The 23342-nt window shown below is 42.8% G+C and overlaps 1 long non-coding RNA gene across 1 annotated transcript in view; it reads left to right on the forward strand.

Moving 5' to 3' along the window:
- Positions 1-22601, forward strand: part of LOC125483626 — a 32527-nt gene extending 9926 nt beyond the window's left edge. Inside the window, exons 2-3 of the long non-coding RNA XR_007262561.1 lie at positions 2811-3008; positions 22531-22601. This is a non-coding gene — a long non-coding RNA (uncharacterized LOC125483626). The remainder of the gene's footprint in view (positions 1-2810; positions 3009-22530) is intronic.
- Positions 22602-23342: the final 741 nt, after the last annotated feature.

A 23342-nucleotide genomic window follows, 5' to 3' on the forward strand; every position in this document is an offset into this window, starting at 1 on the left:
TCTGTGTAGGATTTAGGGGGATGGGTCTGGGTGGGATGTAGGGGGATGGGTGTGGGTGGGATGTAGGAGGATAGGTCTGTGTAGGATTTAGGGGGATGGGTCTGTGTGGGATGTAGGGGGATGGGTCTGGGTGGGATGTAGGGGGACGGGTCTGGGTGGGATGCTCTGAGGGCTGGTGTGGACTTGTTGAGCCGAAGGGCCTGTTTCCACACCATATGGATTCTATGATCTATGATCTTTTCATTTCTAGGCAATTCCAAACTGTAATCATAACCAACTTGTGACTGCACCCTCTCCACAGGGCTAACAATGTGCTGTTAATTCAATGGAATTAATCAAATACCTCCAACCCTTGCTCAGTAAGGTAACTGTCTAGTAAGGAAAAAAGCACTTTCACAGTGAAATTCACATTAAAAAGCCTGAAGCCTTGTCTGCTCTGCTTGGGAGTTGTCCGATCCCTTGGAAGTGAATTTGCCCAGTGATGCTAAATTGAACAGGAATAGGGATATTTGACACTGCCTAAACTTTAGTCCAGATTACGAAACACTTCATGACATGTGATGCTGCTGGGGAGACTCAGCTAATTGCCAAGCTCAGCCCACAAGAAAAGCTCTGCCTCACACTGGAATGAAACTGTGCCTTAGAGGATGTTTCTCTCCATTTGATTTGGAAAAGCAGCCCACAAGTTAATTAAAGGGGCAGCATCTCTTTTCATCGGGTCCTTGTGCAGCTGAGAAAAGTGAAACCCTCGCGTTCAATTGTGTGACCACTGCATGGCCTGAATTGCTTTAAAGCCAATGGAAATACCTTTTGAAGTATTGCCGCCGCTGTCATATGGGAAGCACAGCAGCTAACAGTGGAACAGCAAGATCTCACAAACCGCAGTACTGAACCCACCATTCTTTTACGTGATGTTGATTGAAAGGAATATAGGGAGGGTTTGGGGTTCCAATGGGCAAACACAGCAGTCCAGTGATATAGAAGTTTTTAAAATCATGTGGGGCATGGATAGGCTGAATAGCCAAGGTCTTTTCCCTAGGGTAGGGGGTTCCAAAACTAGAGGGCAGAGGTTTAAGGTGAGAAGGGCAATTTTTTCACACAGAAGGTGGTGAGTATATGGAATGAGCTGTCAGAGGAAGTGGTAGGGGCAGGAACAATTATAACATTTGAAAGACGCTTGGACAGTACATGTACGGGAAAGGTTTAGAGGGTTGTTGACCAAATGAAGGCAAATGGGACTAGTTCAGTTTAGGAAACCTGGTTGGTATGGATGAGTTGGGCCGAAGGGTCTCTTTCCGTGCTGTATGGCTCTATAACCCTTTATCATTAGCATTATGTGGGATGGCATTGTCATGTATTGTGTGGAGGACTCATAGGCACAAGAAGAGGCAACTCAACCTCTCAAGCCTGCTCCACCTTTCTGATCTGTACCTCAGCTTAACCCACCTTAGCTCCACATCCCCTGCTACCCTCACCAAATAAATAATTATTCTTTTCAGTCTTTGATTCTTTCTGGAGCCATGGGCTTTAGCTGGAAAGAATTCTAGAATTTAATAGCGAGTCTGCTGAAGGAAGATGACATGGGAGGTAGTGGAGTCATGTAATGCCACTGGACTAGCAATCCAGAACACCAGATAAATGTTCTGGGGACATGGATATGAATCCCACCATGGCAGATGGTGAAATTTGAATTTCAAGTTCTCCGAACTAATTCAATCCAAATATGAGCCTAGTGCGGACCATATTGGTTATTGTAAAAACCCATCTGGCTCACTAATTTCCCTTAGGGAAGGAAATCTGCTGACCTTACCTGGTCTGGCCTTGATGCGTTTCCAGACCCACAGCAACTTAGCTGACTCTTCATTATTGATGGAGGTCACAAAATGCCCACAGTTCATGGACAAGTTAAAAAATAAAAAGCCTTGGATGAAGTTACATTAGACTCTGATATCTCAGATAAGTAGTCATCTTCCTGCATGATCACATGTAGCAAATTGGACTCTTTTGTCTGCCGTGTGCCCTCACACTGAGGCATATTGTGGCGGGAAACATAGGAAATGAATGGCCAGGACTATTTCTTTGGTGGTGATCTGACTTTCTGTTATTTCCTCCCCTAGCTCGGAGTCTCAAATGGGAAGGTCCCCATTCTGTTACCTGCAAACGTTATCTTGGAGGTCAAACATTATAATCTGTTTGATTTACCCTTACCCACAGAATGTCAAATAAGGGATGGAATTAGATGCCGGGGAAGCAACACCAAACATCCTATCATGTTCACTGTTTGCTAGGGGACATCCCACTTGTATTCCATTACCACTCCGAAGGCCCCAGTCACACTCTGATGGAGAGCCTGGGCTTAATTCTTACTCTCAAACAAAAACAGAGATTGCTGGAAAAGTTCAGCAGGTCTGGCAGTATCTGTGCAGAGAAATCAGAATTAACATTTCTCTACAGATGCTGCCAGGCCTGCTGAACCTCTCCAGCAATTTCTGTTTCTGCTTCTGATTTCCAGCATCCGCAGTTCTTTCGGTTTTCCTTACTCTCAAAGTTTGATGTGGCTCTTCAAGGGATTTTAACCTGACTTCATTGTGCCTGCCTCTCCTTGATGGAGAAGCAGGATTAGGAATTAAGATCGGAATTAAACAATGAGCGTGGGGCATTAAAACTGAAACCATTAAGCACCCAATGTCTTCACAGGTCAGCCCTGGCTTAATTGTGGTGTGAAACAGGTTTAAGGTGCTGAATGGCCTATGTCGACTCCTTTTGGTTACTGTAAAGTTAACAAGAGAATTTTCATTGTTTCTGACCAGGGACCACCAAGGCCAAATGTTGCGTTGCTAAACACGAGCTGGAATCAACTAACACACCACAGGCCAAAGACTGACCATTGGAGCGTGTGGATCTGAATGGCTTAGTGCTCATCACAATGTAATTCTGAGAAATTTAGAAATGGAGAGAAGAAAATGAATGCCTTGCGAAAGTCTGTGACACACTGGACAACTCAGCAGGTATTCTATGGTGCATGTGGTGTGAATAATATATGAAGAGTGTAGGAGAACCATTTTAAGTATAACCCAAAAACCGAAAATAGAAAAATCCCACCCTCAGGCATGAAACAGCTGTAAATCATGCATTAACAAGGTTGCACATTAATACAATGCCTTCCTAATACATGCCACATTATTTAGTGCTGCAGATGGTCTTCAAGCATTTTAGCATACTGCAAAACTCATTGTAACAAGGATAGAGCTAAAAAAAAACCGTCAACATCTCCTTGACCAGCTATAACAGCATATTGTGTTGGTGACTTAATGAGTCACCATTTTCTTCACATACATTCGTGCTTCGAGTAATTCCACTAAGGTGACTGTGTGGAGTGAAATAACTTTTTCTGTGCATTTTAGTCACCGTGCAAGTGCAGTGATGAAAGTACATGATGACAGCTTAGAATGGGCTAGGAAGGAAAAGAGAAAGAAATGGAGTGTAGTTCTTGTCAGGAAGAAGAAAATAAACTGCCCACTGGCATCGGACACATATAACTCATGAGTCCCACAGATGGTTTGTTTTCCGGAATGCTCCCCTGACATTCATTTTCTTTGAACTGTGGGTCTTGGTGATTGTTTTAGAATAGTCAGAAATGACTTGTTAGTTGCCTGTCAGTCAGGAAAGAGTTCTGTGGAGTCTTTTGTTACAGAGGTGGAACTGATCCAGGGCAAGTAATCTTGTCCTCCATTTGCACTTTCAACCAGTTCTTTGCTCATTGCTTGCAATGATGCAACACACCCAATTCAAAACTCAAAAACTCTCTCCACAGAGGCTGCCAGACCTGCTGACTTTCTCCAGCATTCTCTGTTTTGATTTAGTACGATGCAATACCCAATCCGTCATGGAAATGTGGGATGCAATTGGAAGTCTCCAGCCAGCGTGCTCCTGCTTTCAATCTTGTATCTGTGGTCAGCTACCACATGAAAGGTACTAATGCCCACAGCAATGGGTGGCATGGTGGTTCAGTGGTTAGCACTGCTGCTTCACAGTGCCAGGGACCTGGGTTTGATTCCAGCCTCGGTGTCTGTCTGTGTGGAGTTTGCACGTTCTCCCAGTGTCTGTGTGGGTATCTGCTGGATGCTCCAGTTTCCTCCCATGGTCCAAAGATGTACAGGCTAGGTGGACTGGCCATGCTAATTTGTCCTGCTGTGTCCAGGGATGTGCAGGCTAGGTGGATTAGCCATGGTAAATGCAGGGTTATGAGAATAGGGTAGGAAGATATTCCACGGGCTGGTGCAGACCTGATGGGCCAAGTGGCCTCTTTCCAGAATTCTATGATTCTAAATGATGACATATGGATTTTAAAAAAGTCCAGGATTCAGCTCCGTGTGTGGATCTGTCTATATATCCACCTGTTTATCAAGTCCATCTATGTGCCATTTCTAACTTTACATCCTATATTGTCATTCTCATTTCCTCTTGAATATTCTGTAAACACTTACATCAGGAGGAGGTCCCAAAAACACCTCCTTTGGTTCTTGCATCACTTTTACTTAATCCTGTCCTCCAGCCTATCACAGATTTTGTTCTTCATGGTCCCAAACCCTATTCTTTTCTTCTTGCTTATAAACTGTCAAATAACTTCTCCTGGTGAAAGGTCATCATTCTGAAATGTTAAAATGTTTCACTTTCCCTAGAAAGTGTCAGATTGGCTGATAGTAGTTCCAACATTTTAATTTTATTGCCAGTTGCAGTGATTGGAACCATGGCCATGTAGATCTCATTGCCTATGAGATTCTTGATTGGGGCTGTTAACCTGGGCCAGTCAGGGAACCCTGGATGATAGCTTTAAACAGGAGATTCAGAAGGTCTCCTCAGTCTAGGGACTGGCTTTCAGCTGGCTGGTCATGGCCCATATATCGCAAACAGGTAAATAAAGTGTGATGGATACTGGCCTCTGTAAGGTTATTTCGTCAGATATTCAACAATTGCAATGTTTTTCTTTTAAATAATGTCATGTTGGATAGGGGAACTCACTACCATAAGAATTAGGTGAGGCAAATCATTCAGAGGCTTTCAAAAGGAATCTAGATAAATATATGAGAGAAAAGGAAATAGAAAATCTGCAATGAGATGTGCATTTTCAATGTTAATCATTCTAGTATTGGTGACTGCAGTTTCGAATGCCTGAACCCTAAACTCAGGAATTCTCTTCCTAAATCTTTCTGCTTATCTTTCCACTTTATTACGGTCCTTAAAATCTAACCGTTTGACCAACCTTTCAGTCATCCGACTTAATGACTCCTTGTATGGTTCATTATTGAATTAGGCTTGAACATTCTAGGAAGCTCCTCATGATGCATTACTACATTAAAGACATTTTTTAAATGGAAGTTTTTTGTTTTTATTGCTTACATCCTACATCATTGGGCCTTTTCTATCCACGACATGTTCTCATAGCCAGTAACTCAAGACCTATGATGCTTTTCAAAATAAATATTTAATGGCCTATATCTATACGTGTTTTTGACCTTGTGGACCTTATTCCTAACTAGGTTTTCTTTTAACTCTCATTCATCCCAAAACTGTCAAGGTACTCCCAAATCATTAATTTGTTCATTTACTTTCTGGTCTTGATTTGGAAAATTATCTCAATTTAGTCTTTGGAATTAGTTTTCAACCAAGCTAATCAAAACTAGATTCAGTGTTCAGCAAGGAAGGTGAGAAGGAAGGCCAGGTTGGGGAAGATTTATTTAACAAACGTAATATCCATATGATAATATCTCCCAACACTTAACACCTTTGTGTGAAATTGCTCTCTGCACTATTTGGGTGGAGGTGTTAATCCAACCCATTCTGACTGGTTTACTACCACAGTTAAAGGACTGTGAAGAGGATTGTGAATTTAAAGCACGCCATGTTAAATGTTTGCACACTGATAGCCCCATAGCGCAATTTCGTAGCAATAATAACAAGAGAATGAGGTTAGAAAAGAATAATGAGGATAGACTCGGAAATAACACCGAAGTTGAATGAATAAAAGACGAATGGAGCAGGCTTGGGAAAGATGAAAGAATGAGAAAATTAAGGATGGCATGAACATAATTAACATTTACCTTTCCAAATTCAATCATGTGCTGTACACTTTGGTAGTTTTAGTATTAATATTACAATAAAACGTGGATTAAGTTTAGATTAATAATACGATATGGATGAAGTAAAAATTCATATTACAATAAAACTATTTTTGTTACTCATGACTTGGTCCTATTGCTTATTACTGAATATGAATATTATTTTATTCATGAGCTGAAAACAAACAAAACCTGACAACTCAGGGAGAGGGGAGTTTCCTTGGACTAGAATAAAGGTTAAAGATTAAATTAGTTGCTTTAACACTGTCTGCTTTGCATGAACACAGTATTTAAATGTGCCATTACTGTAGCCCTGGAGATATAATGGAGTACAAATGTCTATTAGCACCGTACATTCCTGTTTATTATGGGTAACCCAGCTAGAACCACATCGTGTCAAAGAACGACTTGTAGGAAATGTAGCAGGCAGAAAATAATATACTATTGATAGAACATATTGCCTAAATCATTCACAATGCAGATGTAATTGCTACAGTTTTCAGTCGTGGAGGCAAAGGTTTGTTTGCATCAATTAAGAAATAAACTTCAAACATTGAGTCAATGCTTCGGGAATGTAGGCAATAAGATTTGCCTCTGTAAAACAATATGGTAATTCCTGTAAATTCTGGATGTCTAACAATGGAATGGACATGTTATCTTAAGTGTTGTGATTAGTGACCATGTACTTGATATAGATAACAGCTACTCTTTGTTATGCATCATGTCACCTTGAGTTCCTAGGACCAAGAAGAACTTCCAGGCATTGATCTGTTCTTCATAGATATTAGAATCAACGTTATAAAAAGCAGAGTTACCAGTAATGTCAGGGGATACATACCATTTTCTGGTCATGTTGCCTTTAGCCTTAGGGGTCAGCATTATAATTGCTGTTCAGTTCAGGATGTAATTAGATACTAGATTTCTATATTCCAGAATTAGACTCTATATTTGATCATTTAAAATTACTTGATAAACTAGGCAATGCATGTAAATGAAAATGATTTGTGCACAATTCATATTTTTCAATGAGACTAAATGCATTCAATGCTATAACCATCATTGGAGGGTTCATTAATAGTAATTTGTGAACTAAAAATTGAAATAAAGGATACCACAGATTAGTCCTTGAAAGTGATGAATATTCCATAGGGATCTGATTTGATAATCCATTAGCAGCAAGTGGGTTACATAGTGGGCCACAAGCAGAATAGAAGCACTTTAAACCTCTCATTGTTTTTTTTTCTCCCTCCAGCCTTCATTTAATTTCTCTTGAAGGCATTGGGTCCAGTCCCTGGGAACGACTTGATCTCGGATTGGAATTGATCATGAAGAGTATGGAGTCAATGATAGATCAGGGCTGGGTTTAATTGCCAGGAATGATGGCAGCTCACCAAGATTCCTTTGACTGCACTTTCCAAACAGGTGAACAAACGGACCATTTGGCCCCTTCAGCCTGATCTGGCATTCAATAAGATGGCTTTACTATTTGTGTTTCAAATTCCACATAGCCCTGGTAAACTTTCATTTCCCGTGCCCAACAAGAATCTATCCAAGTCTGTTTTAAAAATATTTAATGACCTCACCTCCATTGCCTTTTGAGGCAGAGATTCCAAAGTTGCACAGCCCTCCTGAGAGGTTAATGAAAAAATCCTCATCTCGGTCCTGAAAGGGCAACGCCTAATTTTAAATCAGTGCTCCTTAGTTCTGGACAGTCACAAGAGGAAACAGCCTTTCCACATTTTCCACAAATTACTGCAGATGCTGGAATCTGCACTGAAAACAACCAATGCTGGAGATCACAGTGGGTCAGAGAGCATCCATGGAGAGAGAGCAAGCTAACATTTCGAGCCTAGATGACCTCTGATGAAGAGTCTTCTAGACTCGAAATGTTAGCTTGCTCACTCTCCATGGATGCTTTCTGACCCGCTATGATCTCCAGCATTGGTTGTTTTCTGTCTTTCCACATCCACTTTGCCAAAGCCATTCAGGATCTTCTACACTTCACTTAAATCACTTTCACTCTTCTAAACTCCAGTAGAAACAAGTCCAGCCTGTCCAAACTATCCTCATGAGGCAAATGGCTCATTTCAGGTATCAATCTAGTCAATGTTCTCTGATTCATCTTCAATGCACTTGCACTCCTTGTGAGGAGATCAAAACCACACATTGTATTTGAGATGTGGTCTCACTGGTGCCCTGTTTAAGTGAAGCATAACGTCGTTAATTTTAGGTTTTACTATCTCATTAGCTTTCTTGATTACATGTTATACTTTCTGCGACTCATGCAAAGAGAAATGACCCAGAACACCTCAATCCTTCTACACTTTGGAATTCTGGGGGCTCACCATCACCTTCTCGAGGGCAATTAGAAATGGGCAATAAATAGTTTCTGGCCAGTGATGCCCATATCCGATGAATAGATTAAGAAAAGTTCTTGAACACGTCTACTTAAATACTGGAAAGATTTGCCACAGTAACGAACAGACACCATGAGCCAGATTTTCTGTTGCAATTATTAGGGCACCATTGAAGATGAGTAATAACTGTGTACAACTGTGATCCAAGGTGCTGTTTTGGAGAAAGGAATTCCAATTCGAAAAAGCTCCATTGTGATTGAAAATGTGATCTCCTCTTTAGCTGCTTCACAAGAAGGGGCCCAATGGTCTGTTTGTTCACAAGCGCTTTCTCACGTAATCCCGATACCTCTGGATTCTTCTAATGCACCAAGATCACTCTGTCTCCACTCTGCTGCTGCAGGGGTTCAAGGGTTTCAGCAGCAGTTTATCCCTGCAATCCCGACATCCTTTCCTCGCTTCATCCCTATATAGGCCCCTTGTCGTGGCTGAAAATATTGCTGAGGCCCCTTCAGGATCATTGAAAGCAGTCAGGCTCTGAAAAACTCACTGGAATTTGCTGGCAAGTTCGCTGAGCATGACGAGTGATCTCCTGACTTTGTGCGAGGTGGGCTATCTGCAATGGCGGGGAATCCAGATGCCATCCTTCTCGAGTCCTTGTTGACTGATTGTTTTTGCTTCCTCATCCGGAGATTTGATCTTCCTGGGGAACCAGCAATAGGAAGCATCATTACTACCAATCCCAACCTAGTTCAGCATCCATCCATGTGTACTTCCAGGCAGAATCATAAGCATTATGTTAGCAGGTATATCCAAAAACTCGATTCCACATGCTTTGAAGCTTTGCCTCAAAACTGGTGGAAAGTAAGGCTAAACTTGGAAAATGAACTTCACATCATATATGGCCATGGATTTAATTATTATGCTAACCTCCCAGTCTCTCAATGGTGATCTGTCAATGTGTCTTCCACACGGTAATGATAGTGGTGAGCTCACAGTACTGCTAGCATTGATATCTCTGCATCCAGAGACGTATGAATGATAGCGTTTATCTGGTTACAGTTGGAGAGCGTCTAAAATTCTTCCTACCCAACAGGTATGTCCAGCTGCACAGCTTCATCCTGCAGAGCACACTGTGCACTGCTTAACTACCATAAAGCCTCATATTAGAGCCCAGTGACTGATAATCCCAATGCAGATCCCAATAGCCAGAACATTTACAAATTGTTCTTGAGAGGAGTGTGTAAAAAGTGCTGTCAAACAAGCACTTTGTAAATTTTCTGATGAAGGGTCTAGGCCGGAAACGTCAGCCTTTCTGCTCCTATGATGCTGCTTGGCCTGCTGTGTTCATCCAGCTCTGCGCCTTGTTGTCTCGGATTCTCCAGCATCTGTAGTTCCTAGTAACTTTGTAAATGTCATGGGCACTTTGAGCAGCATTGTCTTGCTGGTTTTAGGATCTTGACCAGACTTGCTCACCCTGCTTTTGCAATAACCTATGACGAACCAAAAGGCTATCAATGCAGACAGGCCAATCACAGGACAGGCAACTTGAGACTCTCTGCAGGCCCAGTGGGAGGTGTTGGCACTGCTGTAGCAGGTAGGAAACCCCAAGCGAACCTCAACATGGAGTGGTCCTCAGAGCTGGAATATCAATTGGATGATGAAGAGCTGGAAAGGTGTGGGCCTTGTGGATGGAAGGGCAAACCCCTCCTGGGAGATTGTTGGACCACGCCTTGGGGAGGAGGTTGGTGATGGGTGTGGTTACCCCTGTTAATGGTTCATTGTGGCTGCAGTTCTGATAATCCCTCAGGCTGTATCAGGGAGAGCTCCTTGTGAGCTGAAGGCCTTCCCAGGAGTTCTGGGTGAGAGGGTGGGACTGGGGGAGGGCATGATGGAAGGAAGGGACAGGGGTGCTCCTCTGTTATTGCCAGTGAGCCTGAAAAGAAGTCCACAATAGGGACTTTATGCTGAGCAGGCAGCTGAACCACAAGTTTTCCCAACGCCAGGAAACAAGTTGGGCTGGCAGGGAGTTGGGAGGGGAAATGCAGTGGGAAGCCGTGTCAACATGGCACCCCTTACTTTCTTAGTCCTCTCCATGGCCTTAAAATCATAGTCAGAAGCCACATGACCCCAGGTTATAGTCCAACAGGTTTATTTGAAATCTCAAGCTTTTGAACCACTGAAAGTGCTCTGAAAGCCTATGATTTCAAATAAACCTGTTGGACTATAACCTGGTATCGTGTGACTTCTGACTTTGTCCACCCCAATCCAACACCGCCACCTCCACATCATTCAAATCATAGAATTCCTACTGTGCAGAAAGAGGCTATTCGGCCCTTCGGTTTTGCACTGATTCTCCGAAGAGCATCCCACCCAGACCCAACCCCAGCCTCCTACCTTATCCCTGTAAACCTGCATTTCCCATGCCTAACACACCTAGACACTACGGGGCAATTTAACGCGGCCAATCCACCCAACCTGCACATCTTTGGACTGTGGGAGCAAACTGGAGCACCTGGCAGAAACACAGAGACACAGGGAGAATGTGCAAACTCCACACAGACAGTCACCCCGGGCTGGAATTGAACACAGGTCCCTAGTGCTGTGAGGCAGCAAAGCTTACCATGTGCTGCCTGACTGGCACTGAGCCATTGTGCCATCTTTCAACCCTATTTCCATTGAGCTGGAGATATTCTGCAGATATAGGCCTTATATCTAACTACAGAGCCATAGCAATGTGATTGACTTTTCTGGGCAATTAGGAACAGGCAATAAATACTGGGCTAACCATTGATGCCCACATCCCATGAATAAATAAAACGTTTTGGACATAGTAAGACTTGGCAATGCCTTCTTCAGTGGTTCAGGATCATAGAAGTAAGACTCTCACCATTACCATGGTGATGTATTAAATAGTGAGTAGTCTATGCATATTATTTCAATTGGTTTTATTGAATGGTTCACAAGGTCCCTTCCCTGGTGCTATCACAAACTCTGGCACACACATTGCTCAACCCTTTTTTTTATATTGTTGTTTTGACGTGATGTACCCTCTGCTGTTATAAATATCCAGCACACACCATCTGCATGCAAGGTCCCTACCTAAAGGCTTAGGACAAACGTGCAATACCCAGGCTCTATAATGTGCTGTTGCAGCAGGGAGGACAACGGCTGTGGGAGACAGAGGTCACGTCTTGAAATCTCTTTGAAAGGATTATTCAAAATCCTTATGTGAAAATGCCTTGGCGTTATACACACACATTCACATGCGTGCACATCCTAAAGAGAATATCTCGTGTATTTCATTTCCTGTCTCTTTCAGCACCGTCTGTGCAGCCCAACAGTTTGGAGCCTGTTCCTTTAAAAAGGCTGTAAAAAGTGACAATGGTTGAAGGGCAGGAGTGCCCTTGTCTTTACGGCTGCCTCCATCAGAGGTCTGAGCAGCAGGCATTTATTCTCAGCATGGCTTCCGTCACCGTTTCGCGAGAGCACAGCCAGAACCTGTTCGCCTGCAGGGCAAAACAAAATTATAAGGAAGCCCCACTAGTGTCCTACGCCCTGTGAGGCAGCAATAAACTACAGAGCATTTAGCTGCATGGATGAACACTGGCGGTGTCTGCTCACATCGATTCTGGCAACTGCCACTCAAACGGGAGATGAGAGCATGAAAGATCTAATCTTCCAAAGCCATGGGAATGTCTTACTTTGGGAAGTTATGTACTGCCGCTACCAAGGTGAAAGGCAGCAACAAGTATGACAGGAGAGGGAAAAAACAATCAAATCTAGTTACTTTTAGTGACGGATCGTTGACCTTCACTCTGCTTTACACCAATATCTCTATCCACATCTGTCAGTATTGTTCCAGTAATAAAGCACAAAACTCACCTTGCAATACCTGTGCAACATCCTCCTTCACGCCACAGGCAGCTTGCCCACCTTATTTGCTACCCTTACCATGTGCATGTTAAAATCTTACAGCCATTTAACTCATTGCATGTGTGCCGGCCCTTTTGAAAGAGCTGTCCAATTTAGTCCCACGCTCCAAAAGTTGGTCACAAGCTGCAACACCTCAAATTAAAATCGAAAGAACTGCAGATGCTGTAAATCAGGAACAAAAACAAAGTTGCTGGGGAAGTTCTGAGGAAGGGTCACCGAACCGGAAACGTTAACTCTGTTTTTTCCTTCACAGATGCTGCCAGACCTGCTGAGCTTCTCTAACATCTCAAATTAGTCCTCTTCAAGTTTACTGCTTTTTAGGAAAGGCTCCTATGCAGTGTGATTGCATCATTCTTCCAGAGGTAACACAGTGAGGAGCTGGAGGAACACAGCAGGCCAAGCAGCATCAGAGGAGCGGGAAAGCTGACATTCGGATCGGGACCCTTCTTCAGAAATTCCTCCAGCTCCACACCGTGTTATCTCTGACTCCAGCATCTGCAGTTCTTACTTTCTCTAAGTGAGTTATTCTTCCAGACCTTTCAGGCCTCTCCAAACCATCTGAACATTCCTAATGTTGAGACCCATCAGTCAATCAGGGATTAACAGCATGGTCACAAGCTAAACCAGCACAGTCACACAAAGAGAATGAAATAATTACCGACACTGGTTAAGCGCTTTTAGGTACTGTTTTGTGTTGCTGAGTCATACAATTCCAGAGGATCACAAGTTACATCGCAAACAGAATTGTAAACAGCCTTAGAATTTCTCAAGGCAAAGAAGGGAGGAAAAAATCAGTTTGGTTATTTGCATATAGCCAGTGACATTACTGGTAAGTATTCAGTGACAAGTTCTGCAAAGTTAATTTATGTGGACATAAGTGGTTGGTCTCACTTAGGCTAACAACACTTACTAACACAAGGAAATGAGATGATCATGAGGGTAAGGCATTGGAAAGCCTATGGAACTCTACTCCAAGGTGAACTAAAAGATGCCGAACAGGCCTGGATTTTTCCTTTACATTCAGCAGCATTGAGCACCACTTACACTGCCAATTCCTGTCTGCGATCAATTTGTCCAGCGAGGCTGGAAGATTGAATTTAGGATTATTAACATTCATGCCACACAAATGCCAGGCAATGACCATTTCCAGCAAGACAGAACCCAACCATTGGCCTTTGATATTCGATGCCATTACCATCAGTGAATCATCCCACTATCAACATCTTCTGGGTTGACATTGGCCAGCCAAGTAAATACTATGGCAACAAAAGCAGGTCCGACTCTGGGAATTCTGCGGGGACAACTCACTTCCCAACTCCCTAAAAGTGATGAAATCATATACATTTGCCTGGATAACCCAACATTCCAGAAAGAAAAAAAACAACCTGGTTGCTTGGCAGCTAATCCACAAAGTTATACATTTCCTCTCACCACTGGTGCACATTGGCAGGAGAGTGTACCATCTGCAAGATGCACTGCAACAGTTCACCAAGGTTCTTTGACAGCACCTTCCAAATCCATGATCTCAACTGACTAGAAAGACAAAGGATGCATGGGTACTTGTAGCTGCAAGTTCCCCTCCAATCCAAACGTCATCTTCATTTGAAAATATAATGCTGTTCCTTAGTGTCATTGGGTCAAATCCCTGGAACTCTGTTCCTAACAGTATAATGGGTGTACTGACCCCAAGTGGATGGCTGTGATTCAAGAAGGCAGCTCACCACCACCTTCTTAAGGGCAGTTAGGGATGCATGACGAATGATTAGCTTTACCAGCAACTTCCATGAAAGAACAAAATTAATTCTCCTCAAGTCAGTATATCTCAAGATGTGAGGTAGTGTACTTATTCACTGAGACACAAGGCAGTCTTCATTTATCATGCAAAGGTTATACATGACCCTTGGTTTTAGCATTAATCCTAAGCTTAGTTACTGAAGAGCTATGGCCTGCTCTCATTCTGGAGACCTTGACTTCAATTTCAAATTAATGTAGCATGTGTTCTGGATGTCGAGCTTCACAAATACATATAAATTATTTGTTATAACCATAACTTTTCAAAGGCTCATTTTGCAAAGCTGTATTTTCCATGAAATACAGTGATCAAATAACACTGACAAGATTTACATTACAAAATTCCAGCACTCAGCAATCCATAGCACAGTTACTGGCTTACCACAATAAGTGTTTGTAATGGAAAAAAAATGCTGCAAAAAATGTTCAGCGATAAATGTTACTTTTCTTGAAGTGGGGAGACATTCTGCACAATGCATTTTGAAAGTAATTCCAATAGTGGTCTAACAGTGCGACCGCTGGGAGTGTTCCCATGGGCATAATACAGGCGTGAGAAATGGGCCATTAATGGAGCTAGCTTGCTTCCCTGTTTACCATCAGTAATCTGTTAGTTTCTGCACCTGGTTGGCTGACAGCTAATCCCTTAGCTCTGCACAGTGTCAGCTGTGGCTCAGTTGGTAGTACTCTTGCCTCTATGTCTTAAAGTTCAAGTCCTACTCTATGGCTTAAGGACAAAATTCACAGCTGATTTTGGAGTGCTGGACTCCTGGAAGTGTCTTTCAGAAGAGGTGTTAAACAAAACCCTTTATCTGCCTGGATGTAAAAGATCCCATGCCATTGCTTTTAAACTTTATCCCTGAATCAATGTCACAAGGCAGATTAAATGCAAATACCTGATGATGCTGAAAGTCTGAAATAAAAATGGGAAACGTTGCAGAAACCCATCATCTGTGGAGATAGAAAAACAGAGTTAATCTTAAGTCCCTTCCAAACTCAGGACATCCCCCTAATTCTTTGCAAGTAATGAAGAGGTGCTGAAATACTTTGTCTTTTACACACAGGGCTGGAGGTGTCAGAGATGGCTTGGACCAGCACATACTCTGCCAATGCATTGGGAGTGTGCAAAGCCAGCTTTCCTGTAACTCTTGAACACTTAGAGTACAGATGCATAGTTCCTTGAAACTGAAGTCGCAGGTATACAGGGTGGTGAAGAAGGTGTTCGGCACGCTTGCCTTCATTGAGTAGAATATTGAGTATAGGAATTGGGACATCATTTTGCAGCTGTACAAGACATTGGTAAGGCCACTTATAGAATATTGCTTCCAACTCTGGTCGCCCTTCTATCGGAAAGATGTTGTTAAACTTGAGAGGGTGCAGAAAAAACTTCAAGTACGTTGCCAGGACTGGAGGGTTTGAGGTACAGGGAGAGGCCGAATAAACTGGGGCTTTTGTCCCTGGAACATCGGAGGCTGAGGAGTGACCTTATAGAGGTTTATAAAATCATGCGGGGCATGGATAGGGTGAATAGCCAAGGTCTTTTCCCAAGGGTAGGGGAGTCCAAATCTAGAGGGAATAGGTTTAAGGTGAGAGGGGAAAGATTTAAAAAGGACCTAAGGGGCAATTTTTTCATGCAGAGGTTGGTACGTATATGGAATGAGCTGCCAGAGGAAGTGGTGGAGGCTGGTACAATTACAACATTTAAAAGGCATCTGGATGGGCATATGAATAGGAAGGGTTTAGAGGGATATGGGCCAAATGCTGGCAAATAGAACTGGGTCAGATTGGGATTTCTGGTTGACACAGATGGTTTGGACCAAAGGGGTCTGTTTCCATCCTGTATGACTCTATGACTGAGAGGGGTATGAAATGTCTCTGGGTCAGATTGCTGCCCCTTTGTGGGAAGGAGCTCCCACCTCTGAAAGCAATTGGCAAATCCAATGGTCAGGAGTGAAGGTCGCTGCTGACCCTGTTGTCAGACCCTGACTTGAGCTGGATTTAATTTGAGTGGAGAAAAGTAGCAGGGCAAAGAAAATTCATATATGATGACAACTTTTGGGGGATGGTGGGAACAAGTGGTGTGTTCCAATGGAAAGAAAAAGCGACTGAGTTAATACTCAGCGTTAACTTCAAAACTGTATGGGTTTGGGATTCCCAAAGAAGAGTCATATCGAACTTGAAATGGTAAATCTGTTGCTCCCTTCACAGATGCTGCCAGAACTGCTAAGTTTCTCCAGCATTTTCTGTTTCTATTTCAGATCGCCAGCATCCGCAGTGCTTGACTTTGATTTTAACTGGCATAGTTGCACGTGACACTTTCCCTGCATGCGGGACATGTAATAATAACAAATGCTGAAGCTTCTTATCCCGGAGTTTTTCTCATCTGTTTGGAGGGTTTCCTGGTGGAAGCAGCAAATGTGTACGTAGACATGAGCCCTGAGCTTTTCAGTGACCCTTAATAGCTTACTTCCTCCAAAAATGTGCGTACTGCTTCGATGGCTGGTTTTGTCAAAAGGCCAGTGGCATTTCTAATGATAGTTCTGTGATTGGAAAGAAGAAGCTTATGTTTGTGCACAGGCTGTGAGGATGGAGTGTGGAACACTGAAGGCTACATCAAGCCAGCCAACCTGTAATGGTTCAGCACTTTATCCATTTAATGGGTTTTTTCTATTGGGAAATTTATAAAGGTTCATCCCTCAGAAACAGATGTCAATCATTTACTTTAAACAGGAACAAGCTGCAGATGGGTTTATGTGGTAGATCTTGCTTTCTTTGGAAAGAGCCTATTGCTTTGATACTTAGTAGCTTGATGGCTTTGATGGCATTGGATAGAGGTAGCCAATCCTTGAGAGTGTCTGTGTGTCTGTGATTTCACGGCTTATTACTATGCTTGCAATAAATAGATGGAAAGAGCTTGTATTTTCGTAGCATCTTTCATAGCCTTGAGAAATCCCAAAGAGCAGCCACTTAAGTACTTTTTGAGGCTAGTCATTGTTGCAACGTCAGAGACACAGCAGCCAATTTGCACACAGCAAATTGTCTGTTTTAATGATGTTGTTTCAGGGGTTAGTTGATTGGTACATGGGGAAGAATTCCTCTGCACTTCTTTGAAATGGTGTCGTGGGAATATTAATCCCCACCAAAGGGGGAAGACAGAGTATAGATTTTATATTTTACCCCAAGGATGATCTTACGAGGTTGAGGGGTACGGATAAGGTGAATAACCGAGGTCTTTTTCCCAGATTAGGGGAGTCCAAAACTAGAGGGTATACGTTTAAGATGAGAGGGGAAAGATTTAAAAGGGACCTAAGGGCAACCTTTACAAACAGAGGATGGTGCGTGAATGGAAAATGAGCTCCCACAGAAGTGGTCGAAGCTAGTAATATTACAACATTTAAAGGCAGCTGGATGGGTATATTGGTAGCATGGTAGTTCAGTGGTTAGCACTGCTGCCTCACAACCCCGGGACCTGGGTTCAATTCTACCCTTGGGCAGCTGTCTGTGTGGAGTTTGCACCTTCTTCCCATGTCTGTGTGGATTTCTGCCAGGTGCTTTAGTTTCCTCCCACAGTTGCAAGTTAGGTGGATTGGCCATGCTAAATTGTCTATAGTGTTTAGAGATGTGTAGGTTAGGTGCATTAGCCGTGGGAAATGGAGGGCAGCAGGGAAAGGGTGGGTGATGGGTCTGGGTGGGATGCTCTTCAGAGGGTCGGTGTGGACTTGTTGGGCTGAATGGCCTGTTTCCACGCTGTATGGATTCTATAAATAGGAAGGATATGGGCTAAATGCTGGCAAATGGGACTAGGTTAATTTAGGAGATCTGGTTGAAATAGACGAGTTGGACTAAAGTGCCTGTTTCCATGCTGTATGACTCTATGACCATCTGTGGTAGTGCAGCACTTCCTCAATATGGCATTGTGAGTGTTGGACAAGAATTTGTGCTCCTACCTCTGGAGGTGGGGCTCAAACCCAGAACCTAATGACTCCCGGGCATTGAGCTGCACTGACCAAAAGTAGCAAAGACAATTGCCTCAGACATGTTAAGGTAGAACTACCATGTGTTCGGAGGTCATTGCCAGGAGAAAGATATAGCAACTGATCTACATGATCACTGCATATTCTTTCTTTGTGTGAGACTGGTATCTGGGCAATTGGGGATAGACAGTAAAGGCTAGCCTAACCAGTGATGCCCTCATCCCGTGAATAAACATAAAAAGAACCTTCCTGGTTACTCACTTTGAGCAAACCCATCAAACCCCAATTTTCACGCCTCGCTGCGACTGCTCCTCACTGGAAGTGATTAATTGTGTATCTAGCCTCCAAGCAAATTGTTTTTCCCAACCGTTTCAAGGTGTAGTTTTTTTTATTATTCAAAGAGAATATTTTTCATAAAGTTTGGCTTTCCATTCACCGGCCCCATTCTCACTGCTCTAAATGTTATTCTGTTAATTATTCATGCATCTGCTAGAGCACAGCCAGTGTAAATATCAGGCGCTAAGCTCCTTAATCGCTAATAAACTACCCTGTTTTCGTAAATAGAAACTCATTTTGAAATAAATTAGGTTTTATAGTACAACACACTTAATCTGTAGATTTTTAAATAAAATACACATTTGATATATATAAGTGCATACACAAATTATGAAAAATCATTTTTCAATTGTTATGACAACTTTTTACCTGTAAACATGTTAACACACAGTGTACAAAACACAAGCTGCATTGGCTAGAATATTTATGTTATTTGCACAGTTTGTTATTTCCAGTTTCTAATGCTCCTCCTAATGACATTCATTCATTTTGGGGATTAAACTACAATGGATATGACTGCACATTGGTTCTTGAATTCACTGGAATCATACAACGCAGTAAAGCCCATTTGGCCCATTATTCCTGCGCTAGCTTTAATTTATAATTATCCAATACTCCCTGGCTGTTTCCCCCCAGGGCTTCTAAGTCTTTCCTTGCTGGGTATATATATTCAATTGCCTTTTGAAAGTTATTGTTCCATTTTCTTACACCACCCTTTTAGGAAGCACAATTGCTGATCAGAGCAACCAGCTGCATTAATGAATGCTCTCCTCTTCTCTCTGCTGGGTCTTTTGGTAATTGTGTTAAGTAGATGTTCTCTAGCTACCAACCTTTCTGCCAGTTGAAGAAATTTCTTCATGTTTCTCAGTAAAAAGCCTTCACAATTTTGAATGCCTCTATAAATTTCCACTTAATCTTCTCTGCCATAAAAGAAAAAGAAATCCCAAATGGATGTTCAATAACCTCAGTTTTTCGGGGGCCAGGTTGACAGTTCCTGCTTCCACCATCCTTTGTGTAAAGAAGTGACTCCTGACATCAGCCCTGAAAGGTCCAGCTCTAGTGTTTATGTTATTTCATCTTAGGACTCCATTATGTTCACCTAGTGTTCATTCCACGCAAAGTTCTCACATCAAGATGACAAGAACACAAGAAATAGGAGCAGAAGTTGACCATATGGTCTGTCAAGCCTGCTCCATGATCATGGCTGATCTTGGGCTTCAACTTTATCTTCACTTCCACTCCCTGTTTCCATTAATTCCCAGAAAGACCAAAAAAAAAATTGTCTATCCCAGCTTTAAATGTGTTTAACAATGGAATATCCACAGACTCCTAGAGCAGAGAATTCCAAAGATTCACAACTTTTTATGCCTCATCTCAGTCCTAAATGATGAACAACGATTCCTTAGTCTGTGCCACCAAACAATAATGGAATGTCTACACTTTCAAGCCCTTTTGGAATCTTGTTTGTTTCAATGAGATTGCCTCTTATCCTTCATAAGCCTTCCCTCAGTCATTGCCCCAGCCCCACGGCCTCAATGCTGGGTGCCTTCATCCTTACCCTGACATACAACAGATGTTCTTCCAGAGCAACAACAGGATCTTTAGGGACTTTAGGCATTAGCGAAGGCATTGAAATCAGCAGGTTCAAAGCCTCCAAGCTCCATTGATAATAGTCCCACTGTCCCTGATGCCATCTCTTTGTGTGATCTCTTGCTTGTGATCAAAAGGTCATGGTTACATAGATGCATATAGATGCATAAATAATGCAAATGATGGTATATTACTCTCAGGAGAAATGGCACTATGTAACAATCACGTTAATGTTATTTATTAAGGGTGTCTCTCTAAAGGCCTGGACATTTCATGAAAATGTTTTGATCTAAATGGCAAGATACTCCTTATGAATTCTTCAACAATGTTTGTGGAATATTTCAATCTTAACACATAACAGATCCCCTCTTCATCTTTAATGGATAAAATCCTATTTGCATCAAGATTAACATTTTGCCCCTGGTCCTGCTGATAGGAGACCTGCCTCTTGGAAATATTACATTTCAGTGTGTGTTACATGTAACTTTCAGGCTGTTTTAATTAATTGGGGGAAATTATGCCTAGTATCTGCTTGAAACACACACATGAGTTCTGGCAGATGAGACTCTCAACAGGGAGTGAAAGTCAGAGAATTATCCCAAATGCCTTTGTGTGAGGTATCAATGACCTCATTTCAGTGACTAATGTCACTGCTAAAGTCATTGTGTCACAGGGACCCATCTTCCACCCACTCCCTGCACCCTACCAGCCTCACAATATCTGTGTGACAAGTTCAATAGGAATGGACATGGAGCTTGTTAGAGATGTTAGAACAGACCAATTGTCTGCTGACTAACTGTTGTAGTGTGCCAGGCCACAGAATAACAGCACATGGACTTCCATCAACAATCACCCATGCAACAAGTTTCTCAACTTGAGAAGCAGAGTGAATGTTTCACATTTGATAGTTCAGAAAAAGATTCATAATGGACTCAAAATATGAACTCTGTTTCTCTCTCCACAGATGCTGCCAGAGCTGCTGACTTTCCCCAGCATTCTCTGTGTTTGTTTCATACTTCCAGCATCAACAGTATTTTTGCCTTTATCTGAAACTTGGCAGAGGAAGGGCAGGGAGGGTTGGGTTTGGAGGAGGGGTGTGTGGACTTTGGAGAGGGGCCTGGTGGTGCCTGTGATGTGGAAGGTACTGGGTGGAGGTTAGGAATATGCCACACAAGAAGAGAGAGCGAACATCTGCATGTGAGACAGCCCTGCCAAAAAGTGGCAGCTTTGACTTGAGAGTGGGGAATCTCAGAAAGGAGAGTATCTGAAGTCAGAGGCAGAGGAAGGGTAGGTGCGGCACATTGATTATGAGAGAGAAAATTAGGAATCAATTTGCTTGGCACTCCACCAGCCTGCTTCTGTCCTCCAAAACAGTCTGTGTTTGGTGTAGCAGCCACTGATGTGCTACATTAGATACTTGGCTGCTCTGCATTACTTACACAATGTATTTAAACTCAGGCCTAAAGCATGGTGTCTGATTTAAATGAGAGGCTTGTGTGTACCAGGGACACCTAGCTCCATCATCCAGCTGATTTTGCCACACTCCTCCTCCTCTCACTTAGTTAATTAATGCCAGGTTAATGAATTTGCGTGGCTCTGATTTGTTATTTTACAGAGGGAATTTATTGGTGAAGTAATAAATGTCACAACAAATGCACAACAAAGTGATGTAGATGGGGTCTGCCAAGAGCAGTATCTATCACATTATTGATTTTCTGGCACTAGTGTCATGAATCCTTTTGTCATAAACTCAAGTACACCTCACTGGAACCACGATCAATCGATGGGAGAGCTGGTGTCACAGCCCTTTACAGAGTGCATTCCTTTTGTCAGAACCATTAACTGTGCACTGCACTGCAGAGCAGCTCAAACTGTCTGAAGTGAAGACTGCTATATTTCTTACCTTGTCCACTTTGCCTCCCCCTTCCCCTCCCTTCTCCCAGCTCCCTGTCCTTTTCCCGTCCCACTTTATTCCCCTAGTCCTGTCCGTCTCTCTATCCGCGAAGACGAGACAGACGGGGCTGCAGGCTTTTTGACGGCTGCTGCTCCCAGCGTTTTGTGGTGATCAGCCTGCAGAAGGGAGCACTTCAAATCGGGCAAGCTTCATCATGCCAGTTTGTACATTTTTATCCTCCCAACACCACCCCCGCCGCCGCAACAAAACACCAAGCTTCCCCTCGTCCCCTCCCTCCATTAGACACGATGCCTTGTTATCGACTGGCACCATATCAAGTGACCCTGCTGAGAACTGACAAAAACTCACCCATCTGTGGCAACCATGTTTGAGTGACAGGTAGCCCTGGGACTCAATCTCGGGACCATCTGGTTGGGAATTGAATATTCAACCTCTTGAGCTACTGCACTGCCTTCTCTTTTTATTTTTAATTTACATTTTCCACCCATTCGTTCTTTGCGTTTCTTGCCACTACGCAGGTCTCTGTCCACCTTCGAAAAGGTGAGCTGGTGCCCCGTCTGGAGAAGAGGGCAACATCATCAAACACAAGGTGGGTACATTCAAATTCAGGTTAGGCAGTATGTTTTTCCGATTTGTGAAGTGATGCTGAGGAAGTGGACACATCATTTGTGGCTTCAGAAGTTTTACATGCTAATACCTGGTTGGAGGGATCTGAAGAAAGCGCTCTCAAAGTCACTGACTTGATTCGTCCTGAGTCTGAATTGATTGTAAGCAAGCAAAGCGTGCTCAACATATTCTAAACTGACGACAATTGTGATTCGATTCGAGGACATATTTTTGAAAGTTTGTTGAAGTGTAATGTCCTATTGAGTTTCTTGTACTCCATCCCTGAATTCCTGCGATGTGCTGCTAACCCACAAATATCCAGTAAAGGACTTTGAGGTGTAAAGTCTCAATTTTTATAGAAAATTGAACATGATCAGCATTGTATTTTTCCCTGAGTCCAGGCCAACAAAACCTAGACTGTTCCTTCAGTGCAGGGTTAAAATCTGAATGCCCCTTCTGCTTGGAATTCAGAGGCAAGTGCGCCTTGTCCTGTTCACCATCAGCAAGGCACAAGTCGGGTGTTATGATCTCAGACAGGGATCTTATTGGACCTGGCTTGATAGATCATATTTTAGTTTGATTTTGTTTGAACAAGCTAGTCATTCGCTGAAACATAACACGCACAGCTACAGATTTTGTTTTAGCAATACATGCGAGTTTATTAATGAAAGAAGCAAAGATGAAAAATAAGCCAAACTATCCACTTATTCAAAGATTGTTAAAC

This window comes from Rhincodon typus, chromosome 8 (genome assembly GCF_021869965.1).
Source record: "Rhincodon typus isolate 14 chromosome 8, sRhiTyp1.1, whole genome shotgun sequence".
Lineage (NCBI taxonomy): Eukaryota > Metazoa > Chordata > Chondrichthyes > Orectolobiformes > Rhincodontidae > Rhincodon > Rhincodon typus.